Genomic DNA, 16,786 nt, shown 5'->3' with positions numbered 1-16,786 from the left:
TTTTTAAAAAGCATAAATCTAAAAAAGTATATTTAAAGTGAAAATTATATATAAAATTAAAACTACACATACACATACACATGTGTGTGTGTATATGTTTTAATAGGTTCCCAAGGTTCATAGCTTAGGCATAAAAGGTTTTAAGATAAAAATCTCCCTACCAGTCCTGCCCTCCCCCAATGAAGTAACTCATGTTACTGTGTTTTACGTCTTGCCCCAGCAGACTGACGCACAGGGAGGCCGCACTTGCAGAACAGCAGTAAACGAGTTATAGATGGTTCTCGCCTCTGACCCACAAACGACGCCTTGCCTCTTTCACCGCAGCCGGGTGGTCCTCCCACCCTCTCCGGCCCGGAAGTCCTGCAGGCTCCACCCACTGCCAGGTGGATGGATGAAGCCTGCCCACTTCCGTCGCGTGAACCAATCGAGAACGTTTATGCAAATAATCAACTCCTGCTGCCTCAGGGATTCTGGAGACGCAACAGGTTTGCCAGGTTCCCATTCTGACCGAGCTGGGTGAGAACTGCAAAATTTCTGCCAAGGGCCAAAAGAACTTGGACTGCCTGGGATTTGGGAGCTGGAGAAATAAGGATCAGGGCATACATGGAAGGCTGAAGTGAGATTGACGGCACTGAATCGCAGAAACTGAGGCTTGAAGGGTTGCTGGGGGTCATTTCGTCTCACCCCGGGACTGACACTTTCCCTTCCTCATTCCCCGTGATTCCTGCCAGGTGCTTATCCGGGCCGGTGAAATCACTCCCTGCAGACGTGCCCCAGCTGACGTGAAAACAGGACGCGACTTCGTCAGAAGGAGCAAATCAAAGATTTCGCTCCTGGGGGTGGGCGGTGGGGGGGCGAGGGTAGCCCCCGCAGAGGACCAAAAGTAGGCGCAAATCCTGCCTCTCGTATTTCTTATCTGTGTGACTTTGAACGCTCCACCTCAACTTTGTGAGACTCAGTTTCCTCATCTGGAAATCCGGAGTGATAACACGACCCTCTTAACTTGGATGTGAAAATGGAAGGGCTAGTCGGATGGAAAACACAAGGGGGTTCCATCTCTGCCAGCCTTAGTGCTTGACGATTTAAAAAGCATCCCTTTGAGGTTAGACCAGGGTTCTAGTTTTCCTAGTTACTTGTGATACTGGCCTTGGGCAAGTTACCTTTACCTCTCTGACTCTCACTTTCTTCAATTCTTTTTTTTTTTTCTGGATAGGCAAGAAATAGATTTATTGATAGGACTCTGTGAGAGATGCAAGTGGGCAGGCAAAGAGGCTCTGCCCCCACTTTCTTCACTTCTAAAGTTAAACATCCCGTGGGCTGTTGTTAGGTTTAACCCAGTTAAAGTTTATAAAGCACTTGGAACAGAGCCAAGCCATGTGTGGTAGCGAGAGCCATGGGTCCTCCTGGAACCTCAGTTTCATCATCTGTCTTTTGGATACAACCATCAGGTCCTCCCCGTATGCTTCACAGGATTGTTATGAGGCTTAAATATCTTGTGACAACAGTTTATAAATAGAAAAACATTACACCAATGGTAATTCGTGATAATACAAGGCAGCCAGCACATTGGAAAAAAACATGACGTTGGCCCTGACTCTGCCTTTTATTCTCTGTGTGACCTTGGACAAGTGATTTCCCCTGTGGAAAGGTCAGTTTCCTCTCCTGTAAAATGCCACCTTTATGGGGCCATTGTGGACACTGGGAAGATGGTGGTAGTGGTGTGGAAAGTGTCTGCTTGCGCCCAGAACACAACAAATTTAAAAAACAGTACCTATCATTACTAGCAAGTTTTTCTTTTTTTCTTTCCTTTTTCTTTTCTTTTTTTTTTTTTTTTTTTAAGAGCTGCACCTGAGGTATATGGAGGTTCCCAGGCTAGGGGTCCAATCAGAGCTGCAGCTGCCAGCCACAGCCACAGTCACACCAGTGAGGGATCCAAGCCGTGTCTGTGACCTACACCACAGCTCACGGCAACGCCGGATCCTTAACCCAGTGAGTGAGGCCAGGGATTGAACCCAAGTCCTCATGGATACTAGTTGGGTTCATTAACCACTGAGCCAGAATGGGAACTCCTCTAGCAAGTTTTTCTTTAAATTTCCCCAGATTCTGTTTCTGGAGCAAAGGACCGAGAGACAGGGGTGAAAAATGACTTGCTTCTCACTGTCCATCCTTCTGTATCTTTTGACTTGTATGATTTACATTTAAAAATTAAATTAAATACAGCAGAAATTGAGAGAACATTGTAAATCAACTATACTTTAATCAAAAATTAATTTAAATAAAAGATGGAAATAATGCACTGTGTCTATAATAAACAATAGCAATCAAAACATAATAAACATTTAAAACTGAATTTTAATCTCACGGGTCAAGGCCTTGTCTGGGGTAAGAAGATGCCCAAAGGCAACTTATAACCTGATACCCACAGGGGCCAGAATATACCATGGACAGGCAGAGTCATGCTTTTTCCTAAGATCATGGGGAAAACTTCCAAATCCAGCCAGGGGGTCACCTCTGAAGGGACTGACCACCCATTGGTGTAAACATTCTCAAAGCCATTTGCAGTCATGTTCTATGGAAGGAAATGACCTCGATTTGGAAGCCCGAGGCATGCATTTCCCTTGGCATTAGAGGTATTCAGGCCTCTGGGTGACTCATCTTCCCTGCTGGGCTTGCCCTCCAACCCAGATTAGGTGGAACACCTCATTTGGGAGCAAAAGCGCTCTCTCGACCCTAAGGCCTTACGTGGACACCCTCTAGCCCCGGCCCATCCAGCCAATCCACACCCAGACCTCTCCAAAGCCCAGGATGCCTCTGGCCTTGGACAGCCTTCCTGCTTCCGCCCCTGGAGCCACAGTCTGAACGGACCAGCGCAGCTCTACACAGGAGGCCCCCATTCGGCAGACGAAGGAGGGCAGCTAGGACATCACGGCCCAAGCCCACGTTGTCCCCGGTGTCTACTGTCACGTCTTTGCTGCCTGTGGCAGTGATCTGACAGCTCCGGTTGTCCTTCACAAATGATGAAGGCAGGCAGGAGAGAGACTGACCTTTGGGGCATGGGCTTTAACTGCCTCCTCCTGGAAGTGACCCATGTCCCTGTCACACAATCTCAGGGCCAGAACTCCTTGGTCAGGGCCCCACTCAAGCGAAAGCGAGCAGGCCAGTGCTGGGGAGTAGATGGAGCATTGGGGGAGCATCGCCGTGTCTGCCACGTTCTGCCTGTTCAGCCTTTTGGCCGATATTAATTGACTCTGGAATCAGAGAACATTAGAAAGAGAGAGCCCTTGGGACTCACTTCATCCAAAAAACAAATCAGAATCCTTGGAGGTTGTCGTCCAAAACGCCGAATCCTTGGTCCTACCCCAGACCCACTGGATCTGATAGCCTAGGACAGGAGGCCAGGGAATCTACATGATTCAAAGCTCACCAGGAGATCCCAGCAGCAGCCAGGCTGGGGACCTACTGATAGAGTCAAACCCCATTTTGTTTTATTTGATTTTATTTTTGCAGCCACACCTGCAGCATATGGAAGTTCCCAGGCCAGGGACTGAATCAGCTGCAGCTGCCAGCCTACGCCACAGCTACAGGCACACCAATGCCAGATTTGAGCCACATCTGCAACCTACACCACAGCTTGCAACGACACCAGATCCTTAACCCACTGAGCAAGGACAGGGATTGAACCTGCAGCTTCACAGAGACCTCGTCTGGTTCTCAACTCACTGAGCCATAATGGGAACTCTAAGCCCCCTTTTATAGAAGAGGAAACTAAGGCTCAGAAGAACAGTGGCTCTCTGAAGGGCACCTAGAGAAGAAGAGTCAGAGCTTGGACCAGAAATCTAGGCTTCCTGACCCAGACTCTTAACACCTGTAGTGTCACCTGCAGTCTCTGCCAAACCTGGCTTCTGATCACAGCACATCAGTTCTCTTTCAGGGAGACACCAGTTCCTGTGGCTCCAGTGGGGCTGGCCCACCCAAGTCAGGGGTGGGCACAAGACGAAGAACTAACCAATCAGGGTCTGTTTCGAGATGGTCAGAGATCAAGTCCAGAAAGTGGGAGGCAGCCCCAGGATGTTTGCTGGAACTCCTTTTTTTTTTTTTTAGGCCCACACCCATAGCATATGGAAGTTCCCAGGCTAGGGGTCGAATCAGAGCTGTAGCTGCCACAGCCACAGCAATGTGGGATCCAAGCCGCAACTGCGACCTACACTACAGCTCATGGCAACACCGGACCCTTAACCCATTGAGCAAGGCCAGGGATCAAACCTGGGTCCTCATGGATACTGGTTGTGTTCGTTCACTGCTGAGCTACGTTGGGAACTCCCTTTGCTGGAACTCTTCAGAGAAAGAAGCCCTTTCCACCTAGGTTGCTACCTGGTTTGCTGTGAGCCTGGAGCAGCTGACTGTCTTTGCATATCAACAAGTGCTGGAGGGTTGTGGAGAAAAGGGAACCCTCCTGCACTGCTGGTGGGAATGTAAACTGGTACAGCCACTATGGAGAACAGTTTGGAGATACCTTAGAAATCTACACATAGAACTTCCATATGACCCCGCAATCCCACTCTTGGGCATATATCCAGACAAAAGTTTCTTTAAAAAAGACACATGCACCCACATGGTCATTGCAGCACTATTCACAATAGCCAAGACAGGGAAACAACCCAAACGTCCATCAACAGATGATTGGATTAGAAAGATGTGGTATATATACACCATGAAATACTACTCAGCCATAAAAAAGAACGACATAATGCCATTTACAACAGCATGGATGGAACTAGAGACTCTCATACTGAGTGAAATGAGTCAGAAAGACAAAGACAAATACCATATGATATCACTTATAACTGGAATCTAATATACAGCACAAATGAACCTTTCCATGGAAAAGAAAATCACGGACTTGGAGAGTAGACTTGTGGCTGCCCTGGGGGAGAGGGAGGGAGTGGGAGGCATCCATCAGGAGCTTGGGGTTATCGGATGCAACTTGGAATGGATTTACAATGAGATCCTGCTGAGTAGCGTTGAGAACTATGTCTAGATACTTATATTGCAACAGAACAAAAGGAGGGAAAAAAAAATGTATACATGTACGTGTAACTTGGTCCCCATGCTGTACAGTGGAAAAAAATAAAATAAAATAAAATTTTAAAAGATTTGCTTGTGATAGAGAAAGAAAGGAAGGAAGGAAGGAAGATACCACACCTGTGACCCTAAAAAAAATAAGAAATAATAAAGGACTTCATACCAATAAAGTGCTCAGAACAGTGCCTGAAACAAAGTAAGTGCTTAATAAAGTTAGCTATTATTCTTTTCCTACTAGTCACTTTGGACCCAGGCTAGATGAGAGCAGAAAAATGATGACTCTTTCTTCTCTACGTCTCTCTTTCTTCAAGTCTCAACAGCCTAAAGACACTGGACTGTGTACTTCCAGCCGCAGGGTGGGCTAGTGCAAAAGAAGACTGTCATAGCCAGGCCGAGGGGGGCTTGAACCCAGCCCCTCCAGCTGCAGCTGTGCAACTTCGGGTCAATTCCTTTACCTCTCTGTGCCAGATTTTCCTCCTCTATAAAAATGGGTAAACTACTGCCTGTCTCCCAGGTGAAGTGAGGGTTAAGAATGGAGTGCCTGCCCACTTCCGTCCCTCTCTGCAGGGATCCGTGGCGGGGCCCCAGGGCCATCCCTTCCCTCACTTCCCAGGCTGCTCCTGGTTTGCAAAGGACCAGAGAAACGTCTCCAAGGACCGCTGCTTCAGTCCACGTGACCGGGACGAGCATCCTTAACAAAAGGCCACACATCCTCCAAGGTTTGTGGAATTGCCTTCTCCCTCCTTTCGGGGCCTCTAATGGGGATCAGGGAGATGCCTAGGGTGATAAATAAAGCAGGAGCAAAAATAAAACCCAAAAAGTGTTTATTTTGGGCTGAGAGTGCATTGCTCAACACTACCCCAAGGTCTTGTGTACAGAAACCACATGCCGGGTGCTCTGGAATGTCACCAGCTGGGGCCAGGGCTCCAGCAGCTGGGCTGGGCCCCAGGAGGCAGGGCCAGGACTCGGCCCCTGGCAGTCCTCCCAGGCGCCCTGGTACCTTCGCATCCAGGAGTTTGCAACCTCTCCCACTGAAGCCCACACAGCCTGGGCCACCCTCACTGACACTCTGCCTCAGCCCCTCGCCTCTGCAGGGCCCCTCTGCCCACCCCACCCACCTTAGTCCCACTAACTCCAACTCATCCTTTTTTTTTTTTTGGCCAAACCCACAGTATGTGGAAGTTTCCATGCCAGGGATCAAACCCATGCCCTAGCAGCAACTCAGGCCATGGCAGTGGTGAGAGTGATCCTTAACCTGCTGAGCCATCGGTGAACTCCACCCCCAACTCATACCTTAACCCTGTGTTTAGACACCATCTCGGCTGGCAATCCTCCGCTAACCTCACCCCGCCACCCAGACCCCCACAACTCCCCCGTTTCATCGCTGTCACAGCAATCCTGCAATGCATTGCTGGGCATTCGTTGTGTACTTGCTTCTCTGTTCTAAGCTGCAAGTGCTTGAGCGTAGGAGAGTATAATGGTGAAGGGTGTGGATTTGGAACCCAATTGCCACGGTTTGATTTCCAACTTCGCAGCCATGTGGCCCCAGCTAAGTTAATCCATCTCTTATGCCTCAGTAGCTCCTTCTGTAAGATCCTGGTGATAGGATGATAATGACAGTGTCTGCCATATGGGGACTCTGCCAGTTGCTGCATCTGTCTCTTTTGTATTCTAGAACCGGGGAAATAACCACGGGATGGGTTTTGAGGACCTACTTAACCAAGCGTGGGACAGACCTGAGCAACACTCCATTGATCACCTGACCTGCGTAAGCCCTTACTCTGATGGTGGACCACAGGGACTTTTTTTTTTTTTTTTTTTTTTTTTTTTTTTTGGCCATGCCCATGGCATGCAGAAGCTCCGGGTCTAGAGATCCAACCCAGCCACAGCAGTCACAACACGGGGCCCTCAACCTGCTGCACCAGTGGGGAACTCCCACAGAGGTATCTTGGGTCTCCAGGAACGACGGTCAATTCAGAGCCAGAAAAGTCTGATTATTGCCATTGCCCTAACGCGCAGTCACCCTGGCAAACAGCTGGAAGTCCCTTTGGGGAAGGGTGGGACAAAGGTGCAGAGGATAACTTTTTGACGGTATAGCGGGGTCCCTCCAAGACTCCTTACTTGTTTTAAGTTTTCCTGTTTCCCTGATCCCCACTCCCATTCACCGGCCCCAAATACGCCCGACTCTTATAAATTTCCTTTTAGGGATTTCTTGCATGTATTTTAATTTTATTTGTTTGGTTGTTTGTTTATGGCTGCACTCGAGGCATGTGGATATTCCTGGGCCAGAGATTGAATCTGAGCCACAGCTGCGACCTACGCCATAGCTGCTGCAATGCCAGATCCTTAACGCACTGCACTGGGCCCACTGCACAGGGATCAAACCTGTGTCACCAGAGACAATGCTGGATACTTCACCCTGTGCCCTACAGTGGAAACTCCCTATTTTATTTTATTTTATTTTATTTTTTGTCTTTTTGCCATTTCTTGGGCTGCTCCCGCAGCATATGGAGGTTCCCAGGCTAGGGGTCCAATCGGAGCTGTAGCCACCGGCCTACGCCAGAGCCACAGCAACGCGGGATCCGAGCCGCGTCTGCAACCTACACCACAGCTCACAGCAATGCCAGATCGTCAACCCACTGAGCAAGGGCAGGGATCGAACCCACTACCTCGTGGTTCCTAGTCAGATTCGTTAACCACTGCGCCACAACGGGAACTCCAAAACTCCCTATTTTAATTTTCGAAACCGAAATGTTCAGAGTTTCTTGGTGGTGCAGTGGGTTAAGGATCTGGTGTTTTCACTGCTGTGGCTGGGGTTGCTGCTGTGGGTTCCATCCCTGGCCCAGGAATTTCCACATACAGTAGGCATGTCCATAAATAAATAAACAAACAAATTCCTCCTTTTAAAAAATGAGAATGGAAGTTCCTGTTTCGGCTCAGTGGAAACGGACTGGTATCCATGAGGACACGGGTTCAGTCCTTGGCCTCGCTCAGTGGGTTAAGGATCCGACGCTGCCATGAGCTGTGGTGTAGGTCGCAGACGCGTTGCTGTGGCTGTGGCATAAGCTGTAAGCTCCGATTCGACCCCTAGCCTGGGAACCTCTATATGCCGTGAATGCAGCCCCCCCCCTCCAAAAAAAAAAGACAAGAAAAAAAATGAGAATGGACTGGGAGTTTGGGGTTAGTAAATGCAAATGATTCCATTTAGAATAGATAAGTAGTGAGGTCCTACTGTAGAGCACAGGGAACTCTATCCAATCTCTTGGGATAGAACATGATGGAAGGTAGGATAAGAGAGGGAATGTGTGTATATATATATGTATACACATATATATGTGTGGATATATGTATGTGGGTGTGTATATGTATATATATGACTGGGTCTCTACCCTGTATAGCAGAAATTGGCACAACATTGTAAATAGACTATAATTAAAAAACAACAACAACAACGCAAAACTTCTCTTTACTGCTTTGTGATCTACCTCTCCTCATGGCTGTATGGATGTTTTTTGCTGTTTCTTGCTGCTGCTCCATCTTTCCTAGCAGGGATCTGCCTCTAGCAATGCTGCAATGAACATCCCTGCCTGGAAACTTCCATATGCCGCAGGTGCAGCCCTAAAAAAAAGGCAAAAACAAATCTGTCTTCCTTGCTGGCTTCTAAGTCCGTGAAGGCGGCAGGCCCACCTAGAAGGTTCATCTGTGTCCTTAGCAGCCTGCTCAGTCCTTGCTACACACAAGGCACTTCCCTTTATACCTTCGAATAGCTGAATGAGCCATTCCCACGTGCAGCCCTCTTGAGCTCAAGCTTGATTCCTGGGGAGGGCAAAGGGGACCATGAGTGAGCCAAACAGGAAGAGCTGTTTACTAAAGTCTCAGAAGTCACTGGCCAAGAGGAAATTCCCTAGGGGCTCCCAGACACAGCTGCTGGAATGCAAAGGAGTGAAGGTTCCCACAGAGCCAGAGAAAAGCCAGGGGGTGCAGAGGCTGGCGTCTGCGTTTATCTAGAAAATATGGATTCTGCTGAGGTCCCAGAAGCTGCCAGGCAGAAGCCCCACAGACAGACTTGAATGTCAAAGGAAAACAGAACGTTTGCTGCTGGGGTTGGACCACGTGGACTTTTCTGGTGTGTTCATGTTCTTCTTTTTTAAAATTTGGGATAAGGAGTTCCCGTCGTGGCTCAGTGGTTAACGAATCCGACTAGGAACCATGAGGTTGCAGGTTTGATCCCTGCCCTTGCTCAGTGGGTTAACAATCCGGCGTTGCCATGAGCTGTGGTGTAGGTTGCAGACGCAGCTCGGATCCTGCATTGCTGTGGCTCTGGCATAGGCCAGCAGCTACAGCTGTGATTGGACCCCTAGCCTGGGAAACTTCATATGCCGCGGGAGCAGCCCAAGAAATGGCAAAAAAAAAAAGTAAAATTTGGGATGAGAAGCCACATGCCTCTGAACTATTCAGACCAAAAGCCTCCTGGGGGGCCCTGCCCAGAACCACTGATTGTCCTGCCCAGGGTCTGGGAGATGCTTTTCAACTTGAAGTTTCCGTTTCCTCATCTGTGAAGTGGGTACAATAACAGGGCCTACCTCACTGCCCGGGCTGCAGTGAGCACACAGTGAACAGCGACTGGATTTCGAAGACTTCTCTGAGGCTCAGGCTGGGCACATATGAGGGCCGGGAGCATGGCAGCAGGCAGGCTGCCTGGCCTCCCCATGGCCTCACTTTTCTGGCTCCCATAGGACCCTCTTGTGACTTAGGTATCTATATGGCCTCACTCCCGTAGGAACACCGAGGACAGAGTGACAAACCCGACTCCCCGCCCTCCCTCAAGGGGCCTGAAGACACCTGGGGCAAAGCGATGAGACTGCGGTGAGGGAAAACCTGAAGGTGTAAGGGAGCCGAGGAGGCCCCCACCCCAAGCATCCACCCTTCTCTGCCCCTTCCAGCTTCTTCTTGGAGCCTCACTTTTCTCATCTGCAAAATGGGACTCAAAGGGTTGCTTTCAGATTCAAATGAAAAAAACAAATGGAGGGAGTTCCCTGGTGGCCTAGTGGTTAGGATTTGGTGCTTTCACTGCTGCAGCCTGAGTTCCATCCCTGGTCTGAGAACTGAGATCCCACATCAAGCGGCTGCAGACTATGCCAAAAAAAACCAAAAAGAAGATTAAAAAAAAAGAAAAGAAAATGGACTGGTGGAAAAGAGCTTTCCAGACTGCCAACTGCATCTAAACAGACGACCAGGGCTACAGTAGGAAGGTCCAGACCTACTTAAAGAGTGATGCTTATGGTTTGAGAGCCATTTCTCCAGGGCGGTTTAAAATCCCATGGCTTGGAGTTCCCTTATGGTATAGTGGGTTAAGGATCCAGCTCTGTCACTGTAGTTGCTTTTGGGTCACTGCTTGGCTCAGGTTTGATCCCGGGCTGGGGAACCATTCACATGCTGTGGACGTGGCCAAAATCAAATTAAAAATTGAAGGTTTAAAAATAACAGGAGGAGTTCCCATCATGGCCCAGCGGAAACGAATCTGACTAGCAACCATGAGGTCGCAGGTTCAATCCTTGGCCTCAATCAGTGAGTTAAGGATCTGGCATTGCCATGAGCTGTGGTGTAGGTCACAGACTCGGCTCAGATCTAGTGCTGCTGTGGCTGTGGGGTAGGCCAGCAGCTCAGCTCTGATTCGACCCCTAGCCTGGGAACCTCCATATGCCATGGATGTGGACCAAATAAATAAATAAATAAATAAATAAAATATAAACTCGTATGGCTTAAAGAAGCTTTCTAGGAAAGAAATGATGCTCTCTGTGGATCCTTTGAGCACGGTAAGTGATGCGGGCAGTTGGAAGGGAGAGATGGGGCTCCCATTTAGTTGCTCATCTTGTTTTCTAAACTGCAAGGACCTGTGCGAGTGATGGGAGGGGCAGGAGCGGAAGCTGGTGGGACACAAGCACTACCTTCCCTTCTCCTAATATCCAGAGGCAAGGAGCTGCGGGGGTGGGGCCCAAAGCTCACGGGGTCAGCAAAGGGGTGGACAGCCTAGGCTGCCTGTAACAGCACGGAATAATACAGAGAGGTATATCCTGCTCGTGGAACCGTTCTGGGAGGTGGTCCAGGGCTGGCACAGCAGCGCACCAGTGCTGGGCACCCAGGCTCCTTCTCCTTTGTTGCTCAGCCATCACTCGGGGCTTGCTCTTATTCTCATGCCCTCAGCCTCACCATCATTCCAGGCAAAGAGAAGAGAGGCAGAGGGAAAGGACCGTCACATTCTTTTCCTATTAAGGACATGTGGAGCCAGACTCCGAGACTATGGCCGTGACCCCTGCTCCTGGTATCCCTTCCTGTATCTCATCCCCTCCCACACTGAACAGGAACGACCCATGTCACCAACAGGATATTTTTGGAAACATGGACTGCGACCTTGAAAGCGAGCTTGTAAAAGAGATCACAGCCTCCCCCTTTCTCTCTCCTGGATCACTCAGCTGCCGTGTCCTGAGGACACTCAAGTGGCCCTTTGGAGAGACCCACACAGCGAGGAACTGAGGCCTCCCGCCAACAGCCAGCATCAACTTGTCCACCATGTAAGGGAGACAAGTTGCAAGCAGATCCTCCAGGCCCAGTCAAGCCTGCAGGTAACTGCACACCCAGCCAACACCTTGACAGCAACTCCATAGGAGATGCTCAGCCGGGACCATGCAGCTAAGCCAGTCCTAAACTCTTGACCCACTGGAACTGTGCGGGATAATAAATGTCTATTGTTTTAGGCTGCTAAGTTCAGGGGAAATCTCTTGCTCAGAATTAGATAACAAATCCAGGTCACCACTCAGAAGGTGCACTCACTGTTTTCACTCACACCTATTGGCCTTACTTTAGACACATGACCGTGTGTAGTTGCAAAGGAATCTGGGAAATGTAGTCTTTCCCTGGGCAGCTAGGTCCCCAGCTAAGACTTCAATGACACAGATCTTTATCAATCGGCAAAGTCCCTTTTGCCATGTAAAGTAATATATTCACAGCTTCTAGGCATTAGGATATAAACATCTTTGGGGTCCTTTATTCTGCCTCCCACAAGGCAGAAGCTTGTACATGAATGTTCATTGCAGCAGCTTTATTCATAAGAGGTAAAAATGGGCCAAATATCCTTCAGTGGATGATAATTAAACAAACTATGATCCATCCATACCATGGAATACTATACAGCAATAAAAAGGGATGAACTATTGATACACACAACTTCGCTAAACCTTGAGAAAATTATTGAGTGAAAAAAGCACATTTCAAGAGGATACCTCCTATGTGATTCCATTTGTATAAGACCTACGAAAGAACATCATTCTAGAGCTGGAGCATAAAGGTTGCCAGGCGTTAGAAATGGGCAGCAGAGGTGGCTGCAAGGGAGTGTCTTGTGGTGATGGTACAGTTAAGTGTCCTGATTGTGGTAGTGGCCCCAGGAAGCTGCACGTGTGACAAAATGGCATAAAGCCACCTGTGTGCACACACACAAATGGGTGTATAACTAGCCAGTTATGATGAGATCTGTGCATTGTATTAACATCCACGTCCTGGTTTTGAAATTACAGTCTAGTTACGCAGAACGGTAACCTAGGGGGGCGGCTGAGTGAATCTGTAATTATTTCAAAATGAAACATGACAACAAAAAAGGGTTCCAGACTCCCAGGCTGGAGACCTGGTTTCTGGGTTCTAGTCCTGGTTCTTTCCTTCCCTTCCCTGAGGTCCACCCCTGGCCATCTCTAGGACTCTCTCAGCCCATCTGTGAAATGGGTTTGGGGCTTATGTCACAGGCTTTTAAAGGTTTATGTTTAGCAGAGAAACCCTCTGTTCCAAGGCTGTAGGCACGGTTGGTGCCCCAATACTGGGAAGCCCAGAGCGACCTACTGGCTACCGCCCTCGGCTGGAAGGCTTCCCGTGACCTAAGGGGAAGGCTGGAAGGACCCAGAAATGAATGCCCTCTGGAGGAGCTGGTAATTAAGCAGCCCAGTGCCCTGGCGCCTTGGGCAGGATGGCAGAGGAGGTACATGTTCAACACTCGCTCCTGGACTCCCCGGTCGCCTGTGGTGGAACCTGGCTTCATAGCAGGGAGTCGTCTTGCCTTCCCTCCTTCACTTTCTCACCTAAGTTGCTCAGGAACACAATCCAAAAAACCGACTGGTATTCTTCTTCTAAGGGCCGCACCTGCAGCATGTGGAGGGTCCCAGGCTAGAGGTCGCATCAAAGCAGCAAATGCCGGCCGGCCTACGCCACAGCCACAGCAACGCCAGATCCAAGCTGCGACTGCCACCCACACCACAGCCACAGCAACGCCAGATCCAAGCTGCGACTGCCACCCACACCACAGCTCACGGCAACGCCAGATCTGTAACCCACTGAGCGAGGCCAGGGAGCGAACCCGCATCCTCATGGATCCTCGTTGGGTTCATTAACTGCTGAGCCACAAAGGGAACTCCCCATTATTTCATTTTTAAACCTTCATTTTTAATTTTATTTGGGCCATGCCCACAGCAGGCAAATGTTCCCAGGCCAGGGGTCAAACCCAAATCCTCAACCTCATTGGGTCCTTCACCTGCTGAGCCACAATGGGACCTGCCCGACTTGTATTCATATCCTCATCTTAGCATCCGCATCGGACTCCAACCAAGTCAGAATCCCCCAGATGCAGAATAAGAGTCAGTGAGAGCCATGCCCTGTGGGGACCCACCTGGCGGGGATCCATGCCTGTGGATCATGAGTGAGAAACACATTTGGGGTTTGCTTGTTTGTTTGGTTTGGACATACCCATGGCCGTGGAAATGCCTGGGCCCGGGATCGAACCCGAGCCATAGCAGTGGCAACACCTGATCCTTTCACTGCTAGGCCACCAGGGAACTCCAAGAAATACACTTGGAAAAGGAAGGGAGTACACAGGAAAGCAGAAGAACCCCAGGGAGGCAGGAGCTGGGGCCCTGTGATAACTCGCTGTCCAGACCCTGAGCCGACCACGTCCCCCAGGGCCACTTCTTCCATATCTTCCCTTTTCACTCAAGACCATGTTCCTCTTTTGAGCGAGAAAGTGACCCAAAAGGGACTGCGGTCACTTTCTTATCGGGCCTGTGGTGGGGGAGGAGGCGGTCATACATCAGCCATGTTCCCAGCACCCATGGCTCCAAGACCTTCTCCCAGGAGGGCACCCCAGCCCCACGGGGGGCTGCCCCCAAACTCTGAGCCAGACGGAGGATCCCCAGATGGGGCCGTGATGGGGCTGCTGGGCCACAGGTCCTGCGGGGAGGGAGGCCAGCTGGACTTGCAGAGTGGCCTCAGGCAAGGGTCTGTCCTTCGGGACTTCACCTCTCCAATGGCATCCGCACACCAGGACCACAGGCCGGGCACGGGAAGGGGATCCAGAAACCAGAGACGGAAACAGTCCAATGAGGACGAAGCCCGGTCCTCGTTCCACACTGTGCCCTAGCACCTGGCACGGGGCCTGGCACCCGGCAGGGATGCAGGACACTTGCTGAATTAACACATGAGCGAATGAATGGGTGAGTGGCTTGAATATGTCACTGAGCTCAACAATGCCATCCAACCAAGGAGTGCTAACGGCCCACGATGTGCCAGGAGCTGGGCTGGGCACTGAGGAAGATCACAAATAATAAGACTGGGAGTTCCTGTTGGGGCTCAGCAGGTTAAGAACCCAACATAGTGTTTGTGAGGATGGTGGGTCAATCCCTGGCCTCCCTCAGTGGGTTACATGTCCAGCATTGCCACAAGCTGCAGCATAGGTCACAGATGCAGCTGGGATCTGGTGTTGCAGAGACATAGGCCGGCAGCTGCAGCTCTGAATCCATATTCCACAGGTGCAGCCCTAAAAACAAAAAAACAAAAAACAAAACCAGACTTTCTTTTTCTTCTTCTTCTTTTTTTTTGGCCATACCTATAGCATGCGGAAGTTCTTAGGCCAGAAATCAAAACTGGGCCACAGCACTGACCTGAGCCACAGCAGTGACAATGCCAGGTCCTCCCACGGGGCCGCAAGAGAACCCCAAGGCCAAATTTCTTACAGTCAAGGCCTGAAGGCATAAGATGGGAACAATTTTCCTATAAAGACCGCTTTTGAGGACCGGTGTGCTCCTTTGTGTTCTCTGTTCATCTAACTGGAATCTTTTTTTTTTTTTTTTTTGTCTTTTTTCCTTTTCTAGGGCCGCTCCCGCGGCATATGGAGGTTCCCAGGCTAGGAGTCTAATCGGAGCTGTAGCTGCCAGTCTACACCAGAGCCACAGCAACGCGGGATCCGAGCTGTGTCTGCAACCTACACCACAGCTCATGGCAACGCCAGATCCTTAACCCACTGAGCAAGGGCAGGGACCAAACCTGCAACTTCCTGGTTCCTAGTCGGATCCGTTAACCGCTGAGCCACGACGGGAACTCCTGGAATCTTGACTTTAGGACCCACTCAGGCTGCCTGTGGTGGCTGAGCCCTAGGGCAGCCCCGTGAGCCCGCCTGCAGCTGGTCGCATCCTTGTGGAATCCCCTCCCCTTGAATGCGGTGGGACCGGGATTTGCCTCTAACCAACCTAATGTGGCAAAGGTGACAGGGGGCACATGATAATGTGACTATGAAGCCGCCTGCATGCTAGTGTCCAGAACTTTCTCTTTTTTTTTGCTTTTTAGGACCGCACCCACGGCACATGGAAGTTCCCAGGCTAGTGGTCGAATCGGAGCTACAGCTGCCGGCCTACACCACAGCCACAGCAACACAAGATCCAAGCCACATCTGCGACCCACACCACAGCTCACAGCAACACCAGATCCCCGACCCACTGAGTGAGGCCAGAGATCAAACTTGCTTCCTCATAGATACTAGTCGGATTCCTTTCTTCTGTGCCACAACGGGAATTCCTGTCCAGAACTTTCAAATAGGCTGTCCTCGTAACTCCCCCAGAGCTTTAGAAATACCAGTTCAGTCAGGGGACTCAGTTGCAAACAGTGGAGTCCATGCTGCTTTAAAATTAGAAAGGGAATTACTAGAACAGCGATTCTCAAACTTAAGCCAGCAGCAGAATCACCCAGAAGGCTTGTTGAACACGGATGGCCAGGCCCCCACTCCCCACCGCCACAGTTTCTGGTTCAGGAGGTCTGAGGTGGGCCCAAGAATTTGTATTTCTTGTTTGCTTGTTTTTGTCTTTTGGGGGGCCATACTCATGGCATATGGAGGTTCCCAGGTTAGGGAACTGAGCAAGACCAGGGATCAAAGCTAGATCCTCATGGATACTAGTCAGGTTCTTAACCCGCTGAGCCACAACGGGAACTCCAAGAATTTTTATTTCTCACTGGGTCCCCGTATTGCTAACAAGTTTTCAAATACAAGTCTTGGAAACACACTTTGAGAACCACTGAACTAAATGCTATTAGGAAGGTTACATTATGCTAAGTGAAATGAGAACAACAGAGAAAGACAAATACTGTAGGATATTGCTCATATGTAGAATACAAAAAATGCAACAAAGTAGTGAATATAAAAAGAAGCAGCAGGAGTTCCTGTTGTGGCTCAGCGGTAATGAACCCGACTAATAACACAAGTCTCCTGGATGCTGTCAATTCTGATTGGCAGAGCTTGAGTCTCATGCCTCCTTCCCTGATGCAGAAGAGGCTAAAAAGGAGGTGAGAATCATAATGTGGGAGGTTCCCCTGGGTGCAGCAGGTTAAGGATCCAGCACAA

General features: G+C 49.8%; 2 protein-coding genes and 1 long non-coding RNA gene across 13 annotated transcripts in view; 1 reads left to right on the top strand and 2 right to left on the bottom strand.

Moving 5' to 3' along the window:
* MYH9 (myosin heavy chain 9) overlaps window positions 1-338 on the bottom strand; it is a 123,043-nt gene extending 122,705 nt beyond the window's left edge. For 4 of the 10 annotated variants that reach the window (XM_084955406.1, XM_084955408.1, XM_084955409.1 and 1 more), the window contains exon 1: window positions 234-338. The gene's annotated coding sequence lies outside the window, so the exon portion shown is untranslated. Of the gene's footprint in view, window positions 1-161 lie in introns of all 10 variants that reach the window. The other 6 variants (XM_084955407.1, XM_084955415.1, XM_084955410.1 and 3 more) reach the window with 3 other exon arrangements.
* Window positions 1-16,786, bottom strand: part of TXN2 (thioredoxin 2) — an 85,796-nt gene that overhangs the window by 16,267 nt on the left and 52,743 nt on the right. Inside the window, exons 5-6 of one of the 2 annotated variants that reach the window (XR_014845207.1) lie at window positions 8,315-14,932; window positions 7,310-7,604 (exon numbers count right to left, since the gene is read on the bottom strand). The exons of the other annotated variant lie outside the window; for it this stretch is intronic. The gene's annotated coding sequence lies outside the window, so the exon portion shown is untranslated. Of the gene's footprint in view, window positions 1-7,309; window positions 7,605-8,314; window positions 14,933-16,786 lie in introns of those variants that run through there. 2 annotated transcript variants of the gene reach the window in all.
* LOC146403133 (uncharacterized) lies at window positions 5,697-9,946 on the top strand. The gene is made up of 3 exons (XR_014803088.1): window positions 5,697-5,801; window positions 6,758-6,850; window positions 9,863-9,946. It is a non-coding gene; the product is annotated as an uncharacterized LOC146403133 (long non-coding RNA).

Source organism: Sus scrofa, chromosome 5 (genome assembly GCF_054392235.1).
Source record: "Sus scrofa isolate SSC_HxYL_T2T_F1_AM1 chromosome 5, Sscrofa_HxYL_maternal_Yorkshire_Landrace_v2.0, whole genome shotgun sequence".
Classification (NCBI taxonomy): domain Eukaryota; kingdom Metazoa; phylum Chordata; class Mammalia; order Artiodactyla; family Suidae; genus Sus; species Sus scrofa.
This window is presented reverse-complemented; position numbering and strand designations above follow the sequence as displayed.